The sequence below is a fragment of the Mastigoproctus giganteus genome, chromosome 9 (genome assembly GCF_048544385.1).
Source record: "Mastigoproctus giganteus isolate SK-2022 chromosome 9, ASM4854438v1, whole genome shotgun sequence".
Taxonomy (NCBI): Eukaryota; Metazoa; Arthropoda; class Arachnida; order Uropygi; family Thelyphonidae; genus Mastigoproctus; species Mastigoproctus giganteus.
Genome location: NC_143583.1, coordinates 174,704,344 through 174,727,596, shown reverse-complemented (window position 1 = coordinate 174,727,596; position 23,253 = coordinate 174,704,344). Strand labels below are relative to the sequence as shown.

Here is a 23,253-nt window from a genome sequence, read left to right as displayed (position 1 = left end):
AATCAGAGTAAGTGAAAATTTGTGATCAGTTAAAATAATGTGCATAGCTATATAATTTTGAGGAAAATGATTATTAGGGATTGGTGTAAACTGTGTTAGGTCACTGCCAGCTTCAAAATTCTGCTAAAATCTTGGTGTTTATGCATCACAATATGGAACATTTCTTGGCAAATCTAAGTGGAATAGGCCACCACTTATGAAGGTGAATACTTATAAATAGTACAATCACCTTGGCATCATTGATATCAGTAACTTTTGAGAGGCTGGAAATTGAATTTCAGTAAGATACCAAAGAAATACAATGTTTAATTTCAGAACACAGATACATAAGATTTTCTATCTATATAATATCGGTGACATCATAGATAACTCTTAAACGAAAAAACTACGATAATAGTGTAAAAAGGGCATCATCAGTGGAGGTGACACATGCATTAATGCAGACTACATAAAATGCCTATTATAGCAACCATCGACTAAATAAAATGGTAGTGACAAACTCCATTTATTCTGTATTGAGAACTGACTAGCTCCATAATTGTATCACACAGTGTGGGCAGTGCTCATATCAATTGTCACTACATGTTGGGAGCTAAGGGCTGTACTGATCTATGTAGCTGTATTGCATAGCACATGTTTTGCTTCTGTGAGAAAAACAGACATTCATTTGCAGTGGATACAGATAGCTGATCTGTGGAAAAGTCTAACATGGACTCTCTGTCTCTCAAAACCTCTGTAGTAGTGTTCACAATTCTACCAAAATATTAGGAAATTGGACCACGCTATGGAGTGCTTACTGTCAAATACAAGTGGAATAGGCTATCATTTGGTAATATATCAAAGTGAACTTATAAATAGTACTAGCTATACAGCACTAATATCACTCACTTTTATGCCGACCGGGCTAGCCGGTTGGGTAAAATGCCTGCCTGGCAACCCAAAGGTCGCGGGTTCGAATCCCGCCTCGGGCTTGGATCAGAGTACAAAATTCTAAAACCTTGGGAGGTACAATATGGTCACAGAAGCCGATGCGTCAAAAACTAACAAAAAAATAAAAATAAATAAAAATAAAAAAACTTTTATCATAGTGCTACATTATTATTGCACTGTTTTTGAGTTTACCTGATAACCTGTGGAGAAAGCCATACGAAACAGTGCATATTGAATGTGTCATGCTCTCTATCAAGACCCCTCTTGGCAGTGTTTTCATGGCATGACCATAATCCATGATGGCTCTACAAATATATACATAATAGACCAAGTTTTCTTTTGCATTTTTAAAGTTGTACTCAGGCAGGAATGGAATATTCTGGGATACTGCTCTGCACATAGAAAGGCTTGTGCTAGGATCATTTGAAGAGCACTGTAAATTGTAGCTTCTTTTTGTGTTCTCCCACCCAGTGTAAAGCGTGAAAGTAGCTGCTGACAAACATAAAGTAAGAATGTTTCACCAGGGATACTTTGTATGTTTTGTAGAATCACTGCCAAGAAGTATTGCTGTAGTTATTAGTGTTAAAGGAGAATCAACTGATCCAATCAGTTAATAATGATTAGTAGTAGTATAAAACTATACAGTTGCATAGAGTTGGCCAGTAAATAATTTGTTGTTATAATTTGTATCTTACTCATTCCTTATCATATGAAATATGTATAAATTCATTTATTGCCACACAAACATTCAGTATTCCAGTATAGAATTCAGTGGTGGTGATACAGAGAAGCACTGTTTTTCACATATATAAAATAATACAACAGTTGTCTTTGCTTATTTGTAACAAAGGGGTTACAAAGACATGTCACGAGTTAGATATATGGGGGTTACATAGGTTATGCAGTCTGACTGTTGACTACCCCATGCATAATGGACTATGCTACAAGCTCGCAGTATAAAAAGCCAAACAACTTCATATGTTAGAGCAGTGGTAATTTGCATTTGGTTGCAGTGATAAAGTAACAGTTATGGGATGTAAAGATATCGCTGAGTTTCAAAAGAAGACATGATTGCTGGAGCTCATGTGTCAGCTGCTTGCTGCTTCCATATCGGAAACTGCACGTCTTGTCGGTTGCTCATGTCCCATTGTGGTTAAAATGAACAAATTATAGATGATGTCAAATGGGTCAAGCCATGTCCCACTGACAGAACTGTAAAGGATTATGCAAGGTGGATGTTTGTGGTGAGCAAAGGATGTAGCACATTGTATAGGCTGAATGGCATGTCTGTGTGACAGTTGATATTGCAATACAATGCAAGAACAATATCCCAAATGATGATGTGCTGTGCACTCAGATGTATGGGGCACCACAGCTGATGATGCAAGAGACATGCTCTCCTCACTGCTGATTATCATTGATAGCAAATGCTGTGGTATCAACAATACTTGCTTGTTGGATGCTGGAGGACTGGAAAAGAGTGTGCTGGTCAGATGAGCTCAAATACCTTATGCAATATGCTGACAGATGGCTTCGTGTGTGGTGTAAGCAACAGGAGTCCATGGACTCATCATGCAAGGCCCTGGGTGCCAAGCAAATTTGAGGTCAAACTTTCAAGGTGTGAATTATCTAATGATCTTTTTCACCAATAAGACTTCCTTTTAAATTTCATAGTTTTCTCTTGGCAGTATATTTTAAATGAATTCTGTACTTGGAAAGGCGCAAGTAAAGATGGAGAAAGGCAATTTACATTTCTTTTTATTACATATACTAATTATTCCACAAATTAGCTAACTCTGTAAACTGTTTAGCCTCCGTGTGGCACTGTTCCTGCTTCCCTGTGGTGGGGGTGGAAACCTGGGAGGGAAAGTAACCCCCCCAGGGCAGAAAGAAGCAAACCATGGAATTCAACTATCCTCTACTTGAGCAGCCTAGCCTTTCATCATGGAAAACTGACTGTGATATTGTCTGTGACACACTACGGTCAAAAAGACTGCGCACTGACGCACACAACAACAACAACAGGAATGTCCATCATTCCTCATCCTGCATTCAATATTGGACAAGTCTTTGAGTATTCTATTTCCATTTCTTATACAGAAATGCTTAGAAAATGTGGCAGGTTTACAGAAAATGGTGAGAAGACTAAGATCTGGTGATTGATTGGTCAAAAACATTCTGAGACTACTAAAACTATCAACCCTTGTTGGAATGGCTGTTCAAGTTAACCCACATGCAACATTAAATACCTCTGAGGGCATAAATTACAGAATGTTACCTGTTGAACATTACAAAAACTGGTCCAGGAACTGAAAAACAAAAAATTATACAAGCCGAATGCATCATGATCAGGAAAGATGTTGAACTTACTCCCACATGCAACTAGGCTATCTCAGGCTGCTGAATATGACCATATATACCGAATCCTATGAGATGCTACAAGTGCCAAAAATTTAGTCACTTGCAAATGGCTTATCAAGGCTGTGGATCAAGAGCACACGTGGATGCTGCCCAAACTGTGGGTCAAAAGCACACATGCAAAAATGCACTGTTGAAATTGCAAAGGTCAGCATCTGGCCTATTCCAAGTCCTGTGAACTTGTGAAAACAGGGAAAAAATTCAAAAGTATAGGGTAGAGCAGAAGTCACATATCAAGAGGCATACAAACACGTCTGTGCTCAATACACCTAAAACACATGCAGCAGCAACCCAAAAATATCAGTCAACACAAACTGGTCTCAGTTCTCCCAACCATATCCATTACAGACTGGGCCCAGTCAATGCGCTCACCATCCTCCAAACATACTCCTAAGGAACAAAAAATAGTAGACCAAGCCAACAATACTCTGGTTACAGTCCCACCAGCTGCACCACACACGGACACCATCAGATGTTATGAAACTGAAAATTGATTCGGTTCCAACTAAGAAGGCACACAAAATATTACCTTAGTAAACATGGATATTGATAACAATGCCAGCTCAGATGAACCCATCCTAGATCTTCATGCAGAAGGTGATATGGACACTGAATGTCCAATCTTAAAGGGAAAAGATGAATAGAGAGTATCTGATTGAAGCTCTGAAATGGGGTAGTAAAATGAATGAAAGTAAAATTTTCACAGTTATAAATGATATTAGAATTAGAGCAGAAGTCACATATCAAGAGTGTGATCATATGTGATATGTGACATATCACATATGATCACATACAGGAGTTACTTTGCAGATTAGTTCTTAATGGAAATAACGAAGAAGTCTTACTGTTGAAAAGGCTTTTTCAACAGTAAGACTAAATAGTACTGTGGGAATACTTGTCCACGGGGCTGTGTAGTGCCAAATTATTTAAAACTATCTTTCTAATGATTATCTAAAACTATTTTAGTTTTAGTCATTTATAGTTACCAATGAGTTACTAATCTTCTGGTGGAGTGAAAAACTTCACTCATAGTTATAAAAATTCTTAAAATGCTCCACCTGTTTTAAAGTGAATGCCATAACCTATAATGCTTACAGTGTGTAATTACATTTAAGGCATGTTGGAAGTTTGTATTTTAGAAGGTCATAAGATTCTCTTGTTGTTGAAGATGATTGAAGATTAGTGACTCATTGATAATTTCCAGTGATAAACCCTAAAGAATTTGAGTCTCCTGATTCTTAGCATTAGGCTGATATAACAATATCAGCCTAATTTCCAGTACTTTTGACCAAATTAACAACTAACTTTCATTCACTTATGCAAAGATGGGGGAACTATCTTGTCCTTACATTTGTTTTTGTGTCCAGGAGGATTTAAATTGTCTGCTATAATGGTATGTTTTTTTGACCAGAGCAGAAGAAACTTTTCTTTTACAACAGTGTCTATGATAATGCATTGCTTTCAAACAAATGGAATCATGAAAGGTTAATCTGCCATTTGTTTAAAAGAAACCATTCACTGTTTCAGAAGGACAAGGTAGACTTCCCAGTTCGATATAATATAATTTTAATAAGGCTGAATAGCACTAGCCACTTTATAATTTTAGAACAGGCTGTCCTAGTAGTGACTCATCTTTAACCAGTGGTGGTGCCACCCAAAATGTGTAACAAAATGGTTGGGTCACCCAATAGGTACCCAACTTTCTTTTTAATTTTTGGGTGTTTTGAATTCTGCTTAAAGAGTGCTAATATCTCATCATATCTTAATGGATGGATTGCAGTACTCATTGTATATACTTTATAAGTGTTAATTAAACATTAAACACTAAAATTCTATGTTACACTTTTTAGTTAAAAAAAAATAATAATACTGCTGAAAATTTCAAAAAAAAATCTTTTCAGATGTAAGATAGAAATCTTACATTTTCAGTTTATATTATGTTTAAAAATATTATTAAAAAATTAAAAAATATATTATATATATTCAATTACTGTTAGTTACTTCTGTTCTTAGGTTTCAAAATTTATTTCAAATTTGGTATGCTTCACAGCGTGCAAAATTTGAAATTATGTATCTTGAGAAAATATTGGGTTTTATTTTCCCATCTTTACTATGTGAAACTGATAATAAATCTTTCAAAAACAACTAGGTTAAGACTGTAGATGTTTATTGAACTAGAAGGAGAATAAAAACAAGTAACCTGAAACTTTAGACAAACACAGTGTCTGTGCTTGTCTGGTGTCACAGTACTCCTCAAGTAAAAAGTAAAATAGTTGCAGAGATGGTGGTGGATCACCTGACAGGTTTCATGCACAATTTCAGTACAAAAAATTATTAAAAAAAAAAAAAAAAAAAATCACTTTCAGAAAATATTGCACTAAACGTGTGCATGTATTTAGGAAGTTAGAAAAAATTAGATTTTTAATCATTGATTAATGGTTACTGCTGGAACATGGTTTTCGAGGGTCACCTGCCACTATCGTCGGGTTATAACATTCTGTTGATGTCACTTCTTTGAAAGTAGTGCAATACCAGGGAAAAGTTTATTCTGCAGTAAGCATTAAGACTAGGGTTACCAGATGTCTCTGGAATTGACTGCCCATTCCTAGAATTTATTTTAACTTGGAATGCTCCAGATTTTTAGAAGGAATTCTGGAGAGATGACTTAAAAGAAAATCATCACATACTCGAAACTACTCTTTCCAGTCAGTATTCTGCACATCACATCACATCACAATCTCTCTTCAAATGGTTAGTGAAAACATATTTTGTTACAGTTTAAATTTAAACTGCTTAGTTAATGCAATGGTTTTAATACTCACAACAAGTTGCTATAGCATTGTACTACTTTCAAACACATTTCTTTGGAAGTAGTGCAATTAATGACACTACCAAAAGGCTAATCTGCCATAGTCTTTTAAATAAATGGCAAATTAACCTTTTGATGATGTCATTTGTTTGAAAGTTATGCATTAAGGCAACTCATTGTGAAAGCAAAGTTTGTTCTGCTGAGTATTAAGACAATTGCATTAACTAAGCAGTTTGAATTCCCCACAAAAATGTAAGAGACAAGAGTGCACCTAAATCCATGTAATTTTTTATTTTATAATTTAATTAATATTATAATATAGCTGTGTTCATTTCTTTAATTATTAATTTAATAATTTTATAATTCCACTTATTTACTTCTTCTTATTATTATTTAATTCTGTTCTTGTAAATATGGAATGGTATAGTTTTTTGCTCTTGGATTTGAATGGGAAAAATATTAACCCTAATCAAGTCTATTGCTTAACTTGGCAGTTTAAATCTTGGTAGCTGTAAAAATACATGAAAAATGCAAGGTAGACCTCCCAACTTCATATTAATATAATTTGTGAGAAGTTGGAACTTTAAATTAAAATATTTTAATAAGGCACTAAGCTATTTTATAATTTTGAAGCTTTCACTTTGTGTACATTATTTTAAAAATAATGCGACTCTTTACCTTTTATTTCTATATATTTTTATTAATTTATTTATAAAATAAGAGATAGATGAAATATAAAATGAGTGGCATACAAAAAAGCACACACCAAAAGTTTTAGGTTACTGAAAGATTTCATGAAGTTTTATATTTGAGTGCTATTGATGATGTTGGAAAACTCCAGACGACAACTCCATGGGTCTCTTTTTGTCAACAATATCATAAACTCTGTTATCGATTCTCCATCTCTTCTTGAACAAATAGCTTTTGCTATACCCCATTTGAATTCTCGTTATAAAATTAATTTCTCACTGCCTGTTCCTCATACTCATCACTTACTTGGTAGTCCTCTATTTTGTTTCCTTCAGGTAAATGAATAACTACAATATTGATTATACTCTTAATCCGTATATCAATAAGAATTTGATCCTTACTCTGTTTTCGTAATGTAAATTTTGTATATATTTTAATTCTAGTTTTGTATTGATTATTACTGTTTTATTTTCTGTAACTCTTAGCGTTCTCACCTTTATTTAAGGTCTGTGTGCCCTGTGTGTAAGAAATGGGTATAAATAAATAAATAAAGGTCAGTAGTTGGTAGATGCAGATTAGGGATTAAAAGTCCATTCTCTAGAAATGATATGTGATCCTATACCAGTTCCATAATGATATACAAAGTGTGATCAAAATGTTAAGATACTGAACTAATATTTTGGAAATGATGAAGCTTACTTGGATCTCCTTTGAAGTAGTTCCCATGACACTACATACCTATTCCAATGCTTCTGCAACTTCTGGAAGTATTCCTGATAGGCTCCTTTTGGAATTGAAAATAGTTCCTGTGTCATGTTCTGAATGATTTTTGCAGTCATTGCAAATTATGATTTTTCAAGCTTACAAAAAAAAAAAAAAAAAAATTCTGTACCAGGTACGTGTGTCCTACCGCTAGCATGTTTAACATGTTTTACATTTGAGAGTCATCGGCAGGCATTAAAAATGTTTTAATTTTCAGATATTAATAAAATTCATAGATAATAATATGACAATGTTTTTATTTTATTAATAATAATTACATATCGGTTACTGAAAGTATTGGTCTGTGATGACTAAAGTAGGATATATAATTTTTACATTGAAGAGATTTTAGTTCGCGACTAAATACATCATCAGTAGTTGTTCCATTATGTGTAGTATTTATCAAAAGATCTGATGACATGTCCAAGTTGAAGAATGTTTTCATAAATGCGCAGAATTCTTTTCCAGCCTCAGAGTTTAATTGTAAAGAAAAAAAAAAAAATTACATTCAATCTGAAAACACCAGGTGACTTGAAACCAGATGTGTTTTCGAATTAACACATTTCCCAGTTTCCAAAATTTTTTTTGTATCTTAAACCTTAATATTTCTGTTTCTAAATTTCTTAGCCTTCCAACGATATGCTATTCGTCCACATATCCCATTTATTACGTGAGAAAATTTCCTTGATCACATGTTCATATTTTCTACTATTCTGGAAAAACTACTGCAATTTTCAGAGATTTGAAAGTTTTTCCTCTAATATAGAGCTAAGATGAAGCTGTGTGCAAAATTTCATTAAATTTGGTCAGTAGAAGATTAATTAAACTGGAATCAATTTTCGTAACACTTTTCAATGGTTTTTCATTACAAAATTTTTGGAATAACACCAGTAAAAACATTTTTAACATAAAAAAAAAAAAAACATAGGCAGAAAAATTTGGTTAATTCTTGAAAAGCACTCCACAGTGATGGAGTGCTTTGCAACAAATTCTTGAATGGAAAGTCCACAGTGCAGTGGTGTTGTCATGACATGAGCATCACTTCACCAAAGTCCACTTTCTTGTCTGTTTTCTCTGAATAGTATTGTCAATCAAATAATAATTTGAGATTGTCTTGTTTTTTTTTTTTTTTTTTTTTTTTGAGCCTTGAAGAAGGCAAGGCTTCTGTTGAAGAGGTTTGGGCCTCTGTTTCGAAATCATAGCCATACACAAACAAAGTGTGAGCCAGCAGCAGCACATCGACAAAGATCTGACGTACAATAACTTGCTGATCTCTGTGGGCATGTGAGGCAAAAAAACTTGACTGAAGTGTGTTCCATTCCCAAATCTAGTGTCAAAATTGTTCGACATCCCAAAACTTTGTGGTTAGTTAGTCATGTTGATCACTCCTGATTAGATAATGAACACAAGCAATTGAATCATTGATTTTTTTTAAGTAGAAGGGTGACCAGAGCAGGGATCATATTTGACTGACAAGTGGTCATCTCTAAACTTTATAAAGTACTGAAAATTCCTCAAGAAATTTATGGCATCTTTTCCAGAAGCTGTTAATATTTTGTGGGTTTCTGTTGCACTTCTCCCTAATTTGAAACAAAATTTGTTGCAATTCATGGCTTAGTAAAATTACTCATTTTAAAAGGCAGTGAAACACTTAAAAAACCTTCTATTATGATTGACCATAGATAAATGGGCAATTCGTGCATTACTGTGTCTAAAAAGTAATCAAATGTTGCATCAAGTTGCAACTTTCTATGATTTTGAAATTTTAAAATACGTAGTCAGTTCAGTTCCTGAACATTGTAATCATTCCTCATTTGCCTCAAGGGCCTGACGATAAAACACCAACTGTCATAATCACCTTGCACCTGGTTGTGAGACAGAAGTTTGCTCTTCTTGTCCCAAATTCAGTTTGTTCAACAATATGAAATCATGCTACATTTTAAATTCTATAATTTAAAGTCTAAATTTTCAATCTATTGGGAACACATCTGTGAATTTGTGCTTTATATCTTCATTTTTATAGCCTGTGGATTCTTCCGATTTTTGCTTATTAAAATTGCCATTTAATAGAATCAAAATTCATTCCATTTCTTTTTATTGAAAGGATATACAGTACAGCGTTGATAATCTGAACTAATTGGGACTGGGGGTAGTATGGACTTCTGATTAGCTTGGATTTTTGGACTTATCAAAAATACTTTTCTCGAGACTAAAAAAAAAGTTTAGTAAGTTTATAAATAAAAACACTGGCTTTAAAATCTGAGGGACCGTCTAATTTTTTGTTAAAATCCAGTGCCTTTTCACACAACAAAGATCCAGATATGGGTTCTCCTAAACTTCATCTCTGTGTGAACCACAAATAAATGGCATCTTTGAGGGATGGGTCATTAGCTATTCTCATAGTTTTTATTTTTGTTTTGTACCATCTGAATCAAGTTTTGATGCAAACTTTAAAATTTTTCCCTTGTTGTTTTTAATGTCTGTTATGGTTTACTTTCCAACCTAGTAATATTTTTTTAAGGAATTTGTAAAAATTCCTGCTTCTTTTTAAAGACAGAATCTACAGCAAGGTAAAATAAAATTCTGTAAAGGCTCTGTTCAGAATCTATTTACTCCATAACTCTGTATCTTGCACGTATCGTGTTGGAATTTCTGCGTGGCATTTTTGTTATTGATTGACTCTTATCTTTTTTTACTGTTTTAGATTTTACAACCCCCCCCCCCACCAAATGTCAGTGAACAGAAATATCAGATTGCGAAGTGTTATATTTAGTTAGTACTGTATGTATTTTAATTACGCTATGTGCGTAAGCGTAAATTTTTATTTTCATTTTGCTAATCTGTAGGTAATATTCTTCTGCTTTTCACGTATCATTTAATATTGTAATTGGAAAAAAAGGTATGAATTTGTCTTTTATATCTTCATTTTTATAGCCTGTGGATAATATTCTTCCGATTTTCACTTATTAAAATTGCCATTTAATAGAATCAAAATTCAATTCGCAAACATGATTATAAAAACCAGCGATTACTGTAATTATTTTATGGCACCAGCATAAAAAGATGAATAAATGCTGGCTCGTTCAGATTACTGACGTTTCGAATTATTGATGTTCGGATTTTCGATGCTCTACTGTATTTTAAAACATTTTTTTTAAAAAATAAAACCCTTGGGGCATGCTCATTTGTTCATATTTCAACTCGCTGCCCTTCTTTGTGCTTGACATACTTTGTTGGTAGGGAAATTAGCACTGTTGCTAAAGCTCACCACTGAGAAGAATGGATTGTGGTACTATGTGAAAATGAAACTCCCACATCCCCATACTATTGGTGCTTGATTTATTTATATGAGCACCACTGTTTACACTTACAAAAATGAAACTCCTGCATTCTTCATTATTGGCACTCAATGTTTATGTGAACTCGCCAATGCCAACTATTCAAGCTGCTTCTAAAGCCTGTGCTGGTAGAACACTCAAATTTATACAAAAAGGCCATGTTAATTTTAAATTCATATTTTTAATGATTGCATATATTAAGTTTAATGAAAACATGTTATTTTATTTGTTTAAGGCCAAACTTCTTCATTAGCAAAACAGTTAGTGATGCAGATCTTGGGGATAATATTATTAATACATGATGTTCCAGTTTGCTAACTTGAGATTATATATAAGAATTAACTGAATAATAGGAATAATGTTACAGACATGTTGAGAGTATAAAACATGACACTAATATGTAATGTGAATTGTATAACACTTATTAAGATAAGATAAATTAAACATTAATTAAGATAAATTAAATTGGTTCTGTGTGTGTGTGTTAATGTTAATATCAATATGATTAGCAGATGTTGATATTAATATTAACTTTTCATAATTATTGCATGCTGAATTACTGATTAATGCTGTGGTTTAGTAGTAGTAGTAGTAGTAGTAGTGGCATGTGATGCAAGAAAGCAAATGTATGAGCTTACACAGCATCAGCCAAAAAAAAAAAAAAAAAAAAATCACACCATTCCTTCCAAATGCCTGTCCAGTTCCTCCTTAAATTTATTCAACCTATCAACTTCCACAACGACAGATGGAAGTTTGTTCCAGCAATTAACCACCCGCTGGCTAAAGGCAAATTTCCGCACATCTATTCTACATCTGTCCTTTCTTAATTTGAATTTATGCCCCCTTAGGTTCGTAATCTGAACAAGTGGAAGGATCCCATCAGAATTCAGCGTGCTGAACCCATTCAAGGCCTTATACACCTCAAGCAGATCACCGTGCAGGTGCCTAGTCTCCAGCCACTGCAATTTCCAGAACTTAAGCCTCTCTTGGTAAGAGGATCCCTTCATTCCCCTCACCAATCTTGTTGCCCTTCTCTGTACACTCTCAAGTAAATCTACATCCTTCCTAAAATGAGGCCTCCAGACCTGTACGCAGTACTCAAGGCGTGGCCTGACCATTGTCTTATACAGAGGGATAATCACCTCCTTTTCCCTGCTAGCAAAATTCCTATATATCATTGACAAAACCCCATGACCTGCCCTGGCAGCCTGTCTGCATTACTCAGAAAACTTCATATCTGCCTGCACAATTACTCCCAGGTCTTTTTCATTTTCTACCACCTTAAGTGTAGTACCACACAGTTGGTACGTTTCTCTGGGGTTACTTCTACCCATATGCAGTACTTTGCATTTGTCAAGATTAAACTTCAGTTGCCACTTCTTAGCCCATCTGCCCAAATTATCTAGATTCTGTTGCAGTAGCACACTGCCATTACTGTCATTAACAACCCTGCCAACCTTTGTATCATCTGCAAACTTCGACATTAAGCCTGATATACCTTCATCAATATCATTAATAAATATACAAAACAACAGTGGACCTAACACCGAACCCTGTGGGACTCCACTAATAACATTAGTCCAAGAAGAGCAGCACCCATTGATTACCACCCTCTGCCTTCTCGCACTTAACCATCCTTTTATCCATTGTAGCAACTTACCCTTAATACCATTCTGCTCCAATTTGTACAATAGTCTTCCATGCGCAACAGTGTCAAAAGCTTTCCTGAAATAAAATATATGATATCACAATTATTTTTTGCATCCAGGTCCTTTGTAACCACATCATAATATCCTATCAAATTTGTCAGACAAGACTTTCCCTTAACAAACCCATGCTGTGTCTGAATTATTGCTGCAGTCTTGTCTAGATGATCCTGCAATGCATCTTTAACCAGCGACTCCATTATTTTACCCTGAACAGAAGTTAAACTAACTGGTCTGTAATTACTCGTGTCACCCTTTGATCCCCCCTTTGTGAATTGGGGATACATTTGCACATCTGCAGTCCGTGGGAACCTCCCCTGAGTCCAAGGATGCTCTCATAATTATGGCTAAGGGTTTGCATAGTTGCTTTGCCGCCTCCTTTAATATAACTGGATAGATCCCATCCACCCCAGGTGCTTTTCTTACGTTTAACTTCTACAATTTCTCTTCCACTTTGCTCTCAGTTATTACAAAATCATTACGTATCCTGCTACAATTTGATAACCTTCCGCCATTTTCAAACCTTAATAATTCCTCACGTGTGAATGGATGCACATGATGGTACATGTCTCTGCCAACTGAGCAGTAGACAGTAACTTTGTCCTAACTATGCCAGAGGCTAAATGGCGTAAGTGATTTGTAAATACAAGGTCTGTTCAAAAAGGTATCAGGGCTGTTGTGATATAGGCAAAACAAGCATGCATATGGGGTGGGTGATTTAATCCTTTTTTGAAATTGTGCCCTTCTGTGGTGATGCACTTAGCCCAAAATTTCCTGCTTTTGGAATCACTTCTGGGAAAGAAGATTGCAAATTTCATCAAAAGCTGAGCTGTTGTATTATTCTTTATTGTTTGTAGTTATCAAATCTATATGCTTTTACAAGTTTCTTTCTGAGAAACAGTCACATTGATTTGTTGATTTGCAACAAATTTTTGGGGAATTTGGGGAATGCTGGACTTGAGAAATTCCGTGATTGTCCAACAAATTCTGTATTAGCATTAGTAGAGGCATATGATGCAAGAAAGCAAGCTTATGCAGCATCAGCCAAAAAAAAAAAAAAAAAAAAAAAAAAACACTCCCATTCATTCGAAATACCTGTCCAGCTGAGCCTTAAATTTATTTAGGCTATCAACTTCCATAACAAGGGATGGAAGTCTGTTCCACCAACCAAATACCCACTGGCTAATTTCCGCACATATATCCTACATCTGTCTTTCCTCAGTTTGAATTTATGCCCTCTCAGGTGATTATTCTGAGCAAGAAGAAGAGTCCCATCGGCACTGAACATGGTCAAACCATTCAAGGCTTTATGCACATCTATCAGATCACCTCGCCAGTGCCTAGTCTCCAGACACTGTAATTTCCAAAACTTAAGCCTTTCTTTGTAAGAGCAACCCTTTGTTCCATTTACTAATCTTGTTGCCCTTCTCTGTATTTGTTCCAGCAGCTCTACATCCTTCTTGAAATGAGGCCTCCAGACCTGTATACAGTACTCAAGGTGTGGCCTGACCATTGCCTTGTACAAGGGAATAATCACCTCCTTATCCCTGCTAGAAAAATTCCTGTATATCATTGACAAGACACCATGAGCTACTGCAGCCTGTTTGCACTGCTCAGAGAACTTTATATCTGCCTGCACAATTACCCCCGTGTCCTTTTCATTCTCTACCACTGTCAGTGTAGTACCACAGAGTTGATACGTTGCTCTGGGGTTACTGTTTCCCATATGTAGTACTTTAAATTTGTCAATGTTCAACTTCATTTGCCACCTCTCAGCCCATCTGCTCAACCTTTCTAGATCCTGTTGCAGCCCTGCCAACCTTTGTATCATCTGCAAACTTGGACATTAAGCTTGATATACCATCATCAATATCATTTATAAATACAGAAAACAACAATGGACCCAACACTGAATCCTGAGGGACTCCACTAATAACATTAGTCCACTATGATCAGTGTCCATTGATTACCACTCTCTGTCTTCTCCCCCTCAACCATCCCTTTATCCATAGCAGCAATTCGCCTCCAATGCCACACTGCTCCAATTTGTGCAGCAGTCTTCCATGTGCAACAGTATCAAAAGCCTTTCTAAGATCCAAATATATAATATCAAAGTTATTCCCTGCATCCAGTTCTTTTGTGACTGCATCATAGTATCCAATCAAGTTGGTCAGGCAAGACTTCCCCTTAACAAAACCATGCTGTGTCCGAGGTATAACTGAAATCTTGTCTAGATGATCCTGCAGTGCTTCTTTAACCAGTGCATCCATTAATTTTCCTAGAACAGAAGTTAAACTCATAGGTCTATAATTACTTGTGTCAGCCTTTGATCCTCCTTTGCGAATTGGAGTCACATTTGCGCATCTCCAGTCTGTGGGTATCTCCCCTGAGTCCAAAGAAGCTCTCATAATTATGGATAAGGGTTTGCTTACTTCCTTTGCTGCTTCCTTTAATATAACGGGATAGATCCCATCCACCTCGGGTGCCTTTTTTATGTTTATCCTCAATTTCTCCTCCACTTTACTCTGTTATTACAAAATCATCTGGCTCACTAGCAGAGTTTATCTCACCCCTGGCAAATTCCCCTTCCTGAATAACTCCTCATGTGTGAATGTAGATGCAAAATAATCGTTTAGTTTGTTAGCCACCTGAGCAATATCCTCAACTGTTGAACCATCTATATCCAGTGGACCAATCTGATTCATCCCTTACCTTCTAGAGTTTACATAGGTAAAGAACTCTTTTCTGTTTTTCTTTGCATCCTTTGCCAAGGATTTCTCATAATCTGCCCTTTCCTGCCTAATCTCCTTTGTGACTTTGTTATCATATCATGGATGCCTATGATAGATATAAGCTGGTCTGTAACGAAGTCACAGATAAGCTGGTCTGTAATGTCACCCATTAATTTATATGTATTCCATGCATTTTTCTTCTCTGACATGTCTCATGAGTTCATCTGATCCATTTAGGCCTAAACCTTGAACAATATTTTTTAGTTGGTATGTAAAGCCTGGTAGCTTCCAAGATAAGTTCTTTGAATGCTTCCCATTTTGAATTTACTGTTGGTAACATCATCAGTTGGTCCCACTGTATAGAATTTAAATAATGTCTCAGACCATCGTAGTCGCCTTTACGCAAGCAAAAACCTTTACCTCTACCCCTGATGGTAGTTACCTCTTTGAGTAAATTCCACTTCAGCACACTGTGATCACTGCCACCTAGTGGTTCATTTATCTGCAGATTCTTAATGCATGAAGAATCACTACTGATAATCAGATCAAGAGTATTACTCTCTCTAGTTGCCTTCCGAACATGCTGGTGTAGAAAACAATCATTCAATAAACACACAAAAGCCTTGCTAGTGTGTGAGTGACCAACCCACAAATTCCAGTCAATATCTGTGAAATTAAAATTCCCCATTATAAGACTCTGATTTACTGGCCCACTCTATTTCCATGTACAGTTTCTTATTATATTCATCAGAGCCATTAGGCCTATAGCACACTCCTCTCAATTTTGATCTCCCAATGCTTATGTCACACCAAAATGACTTGACACTGCACTGTCTAGCGATGTCGACTGGATTCACTTCCTTGGATTTTGTGTTTCTTAACTAATAGCATGACCCCTCCTCCTTTCCTATCCTGTCTGTCCTTTCGGTACACATTGTACTCCCCAAATTTCAGTTCTGCATTCCTTATATCTCTGATATACCAATAATATCTGCCTTTGATGTTTTGAGAAATACCTCAAATTCATCAAATTTATTTACCAAACTCCTAGCTTTGGTGTACATGCAAGTATACATGTACCTGTTCCTATTCTTAGCTACCTTAACAGAACCCATGTGTTTATTTGTACTGCAATGACTCCCAGCAGTCTCTGAAATATCCTGCATCTTGTTTTCCAGGCTGCTGCTCATTCCAATAGAAGCAGTGCAAGAATCACTTTCACCTCTGCCAGTGGCTACTGTTAATCTATTAGTTCTTGTATCCCCCCAAGCTAGCAGTTTTCTGACCCACCTAACACTGCCACAAGTAGTGAAATGTGATGGCACATTATTGGGAAGCAGCCAATCTTTTGAGTTCCACTTTTTTGGTCTTCTTCTTACATCATGAAGACACCTCTTAGAACTCTGTATTAATTGTTTTTCCTGACAACACCATTGCATTCAAAAAATGCTAACAACTTGGCTTTCATTTGTTCTGCACTTGCTGTGCTTCCTTTGAGTTGAGGAAAGGATTTTTTCACTCTGATGACTGTTTAGTTTTGTAATCATTTGTGTAACCCCATTTCATCTCCAGGTATGATATGTTTTATAATTGTCTTGGCATTTTTGTTTTAAGTTAAAATTATATGTGAATATTTTTAAAACTCTTACAATAGCACACACAATTTCTTGAGAATGCATAATTGTGTAATTTAAGCACATTAAATATTTATAAATATAGTAACTAAATCAACAGACTGCAAGTATGCATGTGAGCTTGGATTTCGAACCATTGTATAGCATACAAAGAAACAAACAAACAAAAAAAAGTCTAAATTAGTCATTCTCAACCCTTTTTTTTTTATCCATGGCCCCCCTCAGGGTTCTTCTCAAATTCTATTGCTCTCCTGTGAAGCATTCAAGTTTGGTTGGTAAGTTTATTCCGTACTTCTCTCCTACTGACTACAATATGTCCCAGTTATTCAAAAGAAGCTTATGGATGTGATCACTTCATGAAAGTATTAAGGTTTTAGTTGAAACAAGTTTTGCATAAAAATCAAGGAAATTCTGTTCAAGACTATTGAAAAGTTAACTAGCAAGAAGTAATATTATCCTTGAATATTGGATTTTTATGAAAAATTTAATGGATTTGTGCGCTGTGGCTTGTGATTCTAGAACAAACAGACAAATAGGAAATCATTTTTATTGAACATGTAGAAAAGAAAACATGAATATACATATTACAAAAAATTAAAAAAGATTTTTATTAAATGAGATCCTTGAGCTTGATGTTCCTGTACAAGTTTTTTGATGTCTGGCTCCAAATTGGATAGTAATAGTCAAAGGTCACCTCTTGTTGCGATATCAAGTCTGTTCCTGGATTTTATCAAGGAAACTAACTTGCTGAATCCACATTCAACCAGATATGTTGTGGGAAAGGCAAAATATTTGGGCCTTTTCCCATAGTTTCAGGAATCTATTCGGCACATCACTTTTGATCCAAAAATCTTTTTTAAATTGATTGAATCTACGGCATGCAATTATATCACTCTGAAGATCAATTAAACTCTCTTGACTTTCTGCTTCAACATCGGTGGGTTGTTCCTCAAATGGATCTAAAATCCATATGTGATATTGAGGTTTAACAGGTAATTAAAAATTTCCTGCAGATCTGTGTGTATTTGCTTTAGATGTTTCACATGAACATTAATGGCATGACTCCTCAGTGACTCTGCGATCGCATTCTGGTTTGGAAATTGTAAAAATTCCCTACATCCGATATTGTTCCAATAGACTTCAAGCTTTTTAAGGAAAGAAACAATGCCTTCCTTACTACCTATGAGGTTACTGTGTTTACCCTGTAAGGTCTAGTTTAATAAATTAAATTTGTCAAACATATCTGCCAGATAAAATGTCTGCTTTATCACCAACGTATTTTTTCTCCATGCTCGTTATGAGAAAGAAGGAAACTATTGTGTCCCAGAGTGCCCCCTACCTAAATTGGGAGAAGGAAAAAATTATCCTAGCAGCAAAGACCTTTTCCACCCTCAAAATATTTAATCTGTTCAGTTTCTATGTTTTATTAATGTTTTCAGTCTGTGGCTCCCTTTAGATGTGCTCTGGCTCCCATTAAGAATGGTTGGTCTAAGTCATGTATTTCAACGTCATTTTATCATATTTTTTCACTACATTCAGATGTACTGTTGTACTGTAAATGCCCTTTATTAAGTTTGGAGGTAAAATATATGAAGACATAGAATGAGGACAATAAATGTGAAATACAATTTATGGTCTTTATTCATCATCAGTCATATCAAATTTTAAGGAGATAGATTAAGTCTACCCATATATAAAGTAAATAGACTAATTGTAACAAAAAGGAAAGCTTCAAAATGTCAGCAAGACAAAGGGTTTTCTTTCAAAGTTATTACAAATGAATTGCACAAAAAGTGGAAGAAATTTTCAGAAGGAAAAACCCCTGGAAAATCAGTGAGCTGATTTTTTTTGGGGGTGGGAAGATTTTAACTTAACCTGTAAAATTAGTCGTTCTTCCTTTTTGCTTTATATTATTTGTGGGTTGTCATTTTCATTTTCTGCCATTTTCCATTTGATTTCACTTCTGTAACACTTTCTTGCATTCTGAGTTCCTGTGCTTATTTGAGTTAGCACATGATCAACTTTGAATATTTCACTCTTTGTTGCTTCCTGTTTTTTTTTTTTTAGTTCAGTTGCTTTTTACACTTTTCATCTGTTGTTTTTTCTACAGTTCACTATTTTCTCAAAATTTATATTACAGTTTGATAACTTTCAACCAATAGAAGAGACATATTGTCTTGCTGGTCCTTTGAGAAGAGTAAGTATGGTTTGTAGGTAGATTGAGACAAGTGTTATTGAAATATGGAGAGTTATATGCATATCAACAGCTTATATTTCAGTTTGAAGTGGAATATGTTTAGTTAGGATCTTTGAATTTATCAGGATTGCTACACCACCATGGGCAGCATTTACTGTATTATGATCTCTTCGATGAAGGCAATAGTTCTTTATCAAAGGAGAAATTTGTGAGGTTAGGTAAGTTTCCTGAAGAGAACTGGAGAATATCAGTTAATTAGATCATGGATATCATTTGTGTTTCAACGAAGGCCTTTGCAGTTCCATTGTAAAATCATCATCATCAGCCATTTTCAATCCACTGCAGGATGAAGGCCTCTCCAGCAACTTTCCAGTTCCTTCTGTTTTCAGCACTGGCCATCCATTTACTACCCACAACCTCCGCCTTTGTCTTCCAGAATTTCTTCTAGCTCCTCTTGGGTAACATTCTGTTATTTTTTTAGTCCATCTGTCATCATGTCTTCGAGCTATGTGTCCTGTCCAAGACCATTTTAGTTCTTTAGTTTTGATAAGAATGTCCTTTATTTGAGTTTGCTGCCTAATCCATGTTTCTCTTCTTATCTAACAATCTGATTCCCAATATAATTCATTTCATTCTCCGATGTGTAGTTCTCAGCTTCTCTTCCATTCTTTTGGTGAGGGCCCAAGTTTCACTTCCATAAGTCATGGTGGGGAGTATACATTGGTTCATTATTTTACGTTTCAGACAAACTGGGATATTGCTGTTCAGTATGTGACTATATTTCCTGAATGCTATCCATCCAAAATTTATTCTTCTCTTGACTTCTAGCCATTTATCATTATTACAGCTAATAACTTGTCCCAGATAAGTATATGACTCCACCTTTTCAATTACTGCTCCTTCAATTATTATTTGCCTTTCTGTGGCATACTTTTTCATCATTACTTTTGTTTTAGCCATATTCATCTTTAGTCCTAAATCCTTTCTAACTGTGCATAACTGATTAAGATTTTCCTCTAATTCTTTGGGATCGGAGCTTATGACCACAATGTCATCTGCAAATCGTAAATGGTTTAGGTACTCTCCGTTCACATTGACTCCTTTCTGCAACCAGTCTGATCTTCTGAAAGCTTCCTCAAGGGCAGCAGTAAACAGCTTCGGAGATATTGTGTCTCCTTGTCGAACTCCTTTCTCAATTTTAAATTTCCTACTGTCTTTGTCTAGTCTAATAAAGGAGGTAGCGCACTCATATTTTCTTCAAAATCATAATATGTGGGGTATCTATGCCTTGTCTTTCTAGTGCCTGAAACATTGCCTTATGCTGTATGGAGTCAAATGCCCTTTCATAATCCACAAATGCCAGGCATAATGGTGTTTTATATTCATTTGCTTTCTCCATTAGCTGTGATATTACGTGAAGGTGATCCATAGTTGAGAATCCTGTCCTAAAGCCAGCTTGCTCTTTCAGTTGATTCTCATCAAGTATTCTTTCTAATCTGTTTATTCATCTTTTCATCATGGTGGGTTTTTCTAATCTGTTAGTAATGACCCTTGTGAACAACTTGTAGATGTGGGATAACAAGCTAATTGGTCTATAATTTCCAGTTTCTGATTTATCTCTTTTCTTATGCAGCAAAACTATGATTGCATTATTCCACTGCTTAGGTGTCACACCTTTTCGAATACACTTTGTGAAGAGCCTTGCCAGTTTTTGTGTTATGTCTCTTCCTCCCAATTTTAACAACTCTACAGTAACTTCATCTTCCCCCGGGGCTTTCTGATTCTTTATTTTCTTCAATGCATGTTCTACCTCATCAGGAAGAATATCGGGTATGTCGTATGTGTTGCTGCTTTGCAATCCATCTTCCTCACTGCTGGCATCATTCCCTCGCTCCTTGTATAGTTCTCTATAGTAGTCTTCTGCTATTTGAATTATGCCCTCTCTGCTGTTTATAAGTACACCATTGCTGTTGTTCAGTTTCAGTATCATTTGTCTTTCTGTATTACTGCTCATGGCTGCTGATTTAAATCCTTTGTTTTCCCTTAATGCTTGTTCTACTTTTCTTGTGTTAAATCTTCTTATGTCCTCTCTGAGTCTCTTTCTAATGGCTTTGCAAAACTCAGTATACTCAATTTTTTCTTTGTCAGTGTTTTTCTTGCTCTTCATTTGTCGTCTTTGGTTCATCATGACAAGTGTTTCTTGACTAATTTTTTCTTCTTTGGATTTCTGTTTTCCTATAGGTTTCTTGGGCATTATCACTTTCAGAAAGTTGTAATATTCCTCGTCGATATCTTGGTTCTGAGCAGTCTGCAGAAGCTCAAACTTGTTCTTAAGTTCCAGTACATACTGCTTTTTCTTCTCTTCTGTTATTAGCATTAGCATTAGTAGAGGCATTTGATGCAAGAAAGCAAGCTTATGCAGCATCAGCCAAAAAAAAAAAAAAAAAAAAATCCAAAGACTTTTGGGTTTTTTTAACTTAAAGAAAGTTATCTCAAAGACTTTTGCATTATTTAATTGAGTCAGTTTTTTTCTTTCCTACATCTATATCAAGTGTACATCTTACCATTCTGTGATCACTTCCAACATTTACCTTATTCAGGACAGTAACATCATTCACAATATATCTTCTGTTAGTGAGGATGAAGTCTATTTCATTAGTTGTTAATCCATTTGGACTCTTCCATGTCCACTTTCTGTTCACCCTTTTCTTGAAAAAAGTGTTCATTACTGACAGTCCTTGAGATTCTGCAAATTCCACAAGTCTTTCACCTCTTTCATTTCTTTCACCAATTCCAAAATTTCCTATAGTTCCCCTTTCTGCGTTGTTTTGTCTTTTTCCAACCTTAGCATTGAAGTCCCCCATAATAATAGTGTAGTGGGTTTTCTGCTCATCTAGAAGACTCTTAATTTCGGTGTACATTTCTTCAACCTCTTCATCATCATGGCTCGATGTTGGTGCATAAATCATTATAACCTTTAGCTTGTATCTCTTAGAAATCTTGAGTATTAGTCTTGACACCCTTGGTGATGTGCTTTTGAATTCCAAAATGTTGTTTTTAAAATATTTATGGACCAGAAACCCAACTCCACCTTCACTCCTTTCACTGGTGTACAGCAGATTTCCACTTGATAAACTTATAAGTGATTCATTTCTTCTTCTTGTTTCAGCCAAACTGATGATATTCCAATTCACATTTTCTAATTCCTTTTCCAGCTCTAATATCCTGTCTTCACCGATGAGTGATCTTACGTTATAACAGGCCAAGTTCAGTTTCCGTGCATGACAGTCTGGTCGTACCCAGAGATTCTTAGCACCCTCTGCTTCCACTCTGATCCTCTCGCTGCCGTAAGAGGGGGAGTGAAAGCTGCTGGGGGCTGAGGGCCATTTGTTTTGTCATGATGTAATATGCTGGAGGGTTTGGTCTTTTCCTCTTCATGCTGACCAGGCATCTCGAAGAGAACCACTCTACACCTTCGTTGCCACCTAAGTGACGTAACAGGGCTTCACATCGAGAAGGTGTGCATGAGTGGATTTTAGGGAGGCAGGCCAACCAGACTTCTCCTACATCTTCTGTAATAGAGAGATATTGAATCCATCAGTGTTTTAGGCCGAGTGTCTCATAACACACAGGATACCTGTTCCCCTCTAAGTCCATTGCAAAATACAAGGCTGTAGACTGCGTTTTGAAGGTTACTGGTTTATGACTTTCCAGTTTTGGTTTATCTTTTTTGAAGAAAACTGGCCGACCAGTGTCCATTTCTTTTTCTGCGTAGATTTCTAAAAGGGGGATCTTCCTGCATGAATGTGTCCATGGTTGTGTCCTGGATAGTTTTCGTTACATTTGCATTTGTACTTTGAGATATGGTAGCTATCACTGGAGGAGGAGACACCGCTGGTATTGTCAGAGGAGTGTTATTTGCCTTGTCAAAGAACTTGGATTGTTGCTTACGTATACTTGATTGTTGCTCAGAAAGAACATTTCTAGCCCAATCAGAAATTGATTTGTTAGTGAGAACTTTTGGAATTTTCTTCTGG

General features: G+C 35.7%; 1 protein-coding gene across 3 annotated transcripts in view; it reads left to right on the top strand.

Moving 5' to 3' along the window:
* l(3)76BDm (trafficking protein particle complex subunit 8 homolog l(3)76BDm) overlaps window positions 1-23,253 on the top strand; it is a 582,307-nt gene that overhangs the window by 94,848 nt on the left and 464,206 nt on the right. The gene's annotated exons all lie outside the window — the stretch shown is intronic.